The sequence below is a fragment of the Lampetra planeri genome, chromosome 2, assembly GCF_965212315.1.
Source record: "Lampetra planeri chromosome 2, kcLamPlan1.2.h2, whole genome shotgun sequence".
Lineage (NCBI taxonomy): Eukaryota > Metazoa > Chordata > Hyperoartia > Petromyzontiformes > Petromyzontidae > Lampetra > Lampetra planeri.
In genome coordinates this window covers 5984097-5988347 of record NC_136108.1, presented here as the reverse complement: position 1 = coordinate 5988347, position 4251 = coordinate 5984097, and positions in this window count along the sequence as shown.

Below are 4251 nucleotides of genomic sequence, written 5' to 3'. Positions count from 1 at the left end.
CACTATAGTACATCACACTGTAACACAGTACACTATAGTACATCACACTGTAACACAGTACACTATAGTACATCACACTGTAATACAGTACACTATAGTACATCACACTGTAACACAGTACACTATAGTACATCACACTGTAACACAGTACACTATAGTACATCACACTGTAATACAGTACACTATAGTACATCACACTGTAACACAGTACACTATAGTACATCACACTGTAATACAGTACACCACAGTACATCACACTGTAACACAGTACACTATAGTACATCACACTGTAACACGGTACACTATAGTACATCACACTGTAACACAGTACACTATAGTACATCACACTGTAACACAGTACACTATAGTACATCACACTGTAACACAGTACACTATAGTACATCACACTGTAACACAGTACACTATAGTACATCACACTGTAACACAGTACACTATAGTACATCACACTGTAACACAGTACACTATAGTACATCACACTGTAACACAGTACACTATAGTACATCACACTGTAACACAGTACACTATAGTACATCACACTGTAATACAGTACACTACAGTACATCACTCTGTAACACAGTACACTATAGTACATCACACTGTAACACAGTACACTATAGTACATCACACTGTAACACAGTGCACTATAGTACATCACACTGTAACACAGTACACTATAGTACATCACACTGTAATACAGTACACTACAGTACATCACACTGTAATACAATACACTACAGTACATCACACTGTAACACAGTACACTATAGTACATCACACTGTAACACAGTACACTATAGTACATCACACTGTAACACAGTACACTATAGTATATCACACTGTAATACAGTACACTATAGTACATCACACTGTAACACAGTACACTATAGTACATCACACTGTAACACAGTACACTATAGTATATCACACTGTAACACAGTACACTATAGTACATCACACTGTAACACAGTACACTATAGTACATCACACTGTAACACAGTACACTATAGTACATCATACTGTAATACAGTACACTACAGTACATCACACTGTAACACAGTACACTATAGTACATCACACTGTAATACAGTACACTACAGTACATCACACTGTAATACAATACACTACAGTACATCACACTGTAACACAGTACACTATAGTACATCACACTGTAATACAGTACACTACAGTACATCACACTGTAATACAATACACTACAGTACATCACACTGTAACACAGTACACTATAGTACATCACACTGTAACACAGTACACTATAGTACATCACACTGTAACACAGTGCACTACAGTACATCACTCTGTAACACAGTACACTATAGTACATTACACTGTAACACAGTACACTACAGTACATCACACTGTAACACAGTACACTATAGTACATCACACTGTAACACAGTACACTATAGTACATCACACTGTAATACAGTACACTACAGTACATCACTCTGTAACACAGTACACTATAGTACATCACACTGTAACACAGTACACTATAGTACATCACACTGTAACACAGTACACTATAGTACATCACACTGTAATACAGTACACCACAGTACATCACACTGTAACACAGTACACTATAGTACATCACACTGTAACACAGTACACCACAGTACATCACACTGTAACACAGTACACTATAGTACATCACACTGTAACACAGTACACTATAGTGCATCACACTGTAACACAGTACACTACAGTACATCACACTGTAACACAGTACACCACAGTACATCACACTGTAACACAGTACACTATAGTACATCACACTGTAACACAGTACACTATAGTACATCACACTGTAATACAGTACACTATAGTACATCACACTGTAACACAGTACACCACAGTACATCACACTGTAATACAGTACACTATAGTACATCACACTGTAACACAGTACACCACAGTACATCACACTGTAACACAGTACACCACAGTACATCACACTGTAACACAGTACACTATAGTACATCACACTGTAACACAGTACACCACAGTACATCACACTGTAACACAGTACACCACAGTACATCACACTGTAACACAGTACACCACAGTACATCACACTGTAACACAGTACACCACAGTACATCACACTGTAACACAGTACACTATAGTACATCACACTGTAACACAGTACACTATAGTACATCACACTGTAATACAGTACACTATAGTACATCACACTGTAACACAGTACACTATAGTACATCACACTGTAACACAGTACACCACAGTACATCACACTGTAACACAGTACACCACAGTACATCACACTGTAACACAGTACACTATAGTACATCACACTGTAACACAGTACACTATAGTACATCACACTGTAATACAGTACACTATAGTACATCTCACTGTAACACAGTACACTATAGTACATCACACTGTAACACAGTGCACTATAGTACATCACACTGTAACACAGTACACTATAGTACATCACACTGTAACACAGTACACTATAGTACATCACACTGTAACACAGTACACTATAGTACATCACACTGTAATACAGTACACTATAGTACATCACACTGTAACACAGTACACTATAGTACATCACACTGTAACACAGTACACCACAGTACATCACACTGTAACACAGTACACCACAGTACATCACACTGTAACACAGTACACTATAGTACATCACACTGTAACACAGTACACTATAGTACATCACACTGTAATACAGTACACTATAGTACATCTCACTGTAACACAGTACACTATAGTACATCACACTGTAACACAGTACACTATAGTACATCACACTGTAACACAGTACACTATAGTACATCTCACTGTAACACAGTACACTATAGTACATCTCACTGTAACACAGTACACTATAGTACATCACACTGTAACACAGTGCACTATAGTACATCTCACTGTAACACAGTACACTATAGTACATCACACTGTAACACAGTACACTACAGTACATCACACTGTAACACAGTGCACTATAGTACATCACACTGTAATACAGTACACTATAGTACATCACACTGTAACACAGTACACTATAGTACATCACACTGTAACACAGTGCACTATAGTACATCACACTGTAACACAGTACACTATAGTACATCACACTGTAATACAGTACACCACAGTACATCACACTGTAACACAGTACACTATAGTACATCACACTGTAATACAGTACACTACAGTACATCACACTGTAATACAATACACTACAGTACATCACACTGTAACACAGTACACTATAGTACATCACACTGTAACACAGTACACTATAGTACATCACACTGTAACACAGTACACTATAGTACATCACACTGTAATACAGTACACCATAGTACATCACACTGTAACACAGTACACTATAGTACCTCACACTGTAATACAGTACACTACAGCACATCACACTGTAATACAGTACACTACAGTACATCACACTGTAATACAGTACACTACAGCACATCACACTGTAATACAGTACACCACAGTGCATCACACTGTAACACAGTACACTATAGTACATCACACTGTAATACAGTACACTACAGTACATCACACTGTAATACAGTACACTACAGTACATCACACTGTAACACAGTACACTATAGTACATCACACTGTAACACAGTACACTACAGCACATCACACTGTAATACAGTACACTCTAGTACATCGCACTGTAATACAGTACACCGGCACGGCACACGACCGGCCGCCTTTGAGGCTGAGTCGACCTAGGGGAGGCCCAGGACCGGCGTAGAGAATCGTCACTGGTGTAGGTCCCCACAAAGACAAAGATCCCCCGTATAGCCTCAACACACACACACACACGTGCATCGTTGCTAAAGTGCAGGCTGTGTGTGTGTGTGTGCATGAGACATTCCTTCATGCGATGATGTTGTTGACGGCGATGATGTTGGTATCATTACTCACGATATTAACACTGATATAGAATAACAATCATGACCTTCGGGTCCGGAAGGGCATGTGGCGTTATTTATCAAGAACCCACCTTCTCGTAATCCACATTGCATTGCGGTTCTTGAACTATTGAGTTTGTTTGACTGAATTCGGAAGAAAAAAATGCTTATTGTTTTGATTTCAAGCTTTCGTGACTGCAGGGATTCATATTATTGGTTCTTTCGGTAAAGTCACGTAGAAGGGAAATAATAAAACAATATAAATATAAAA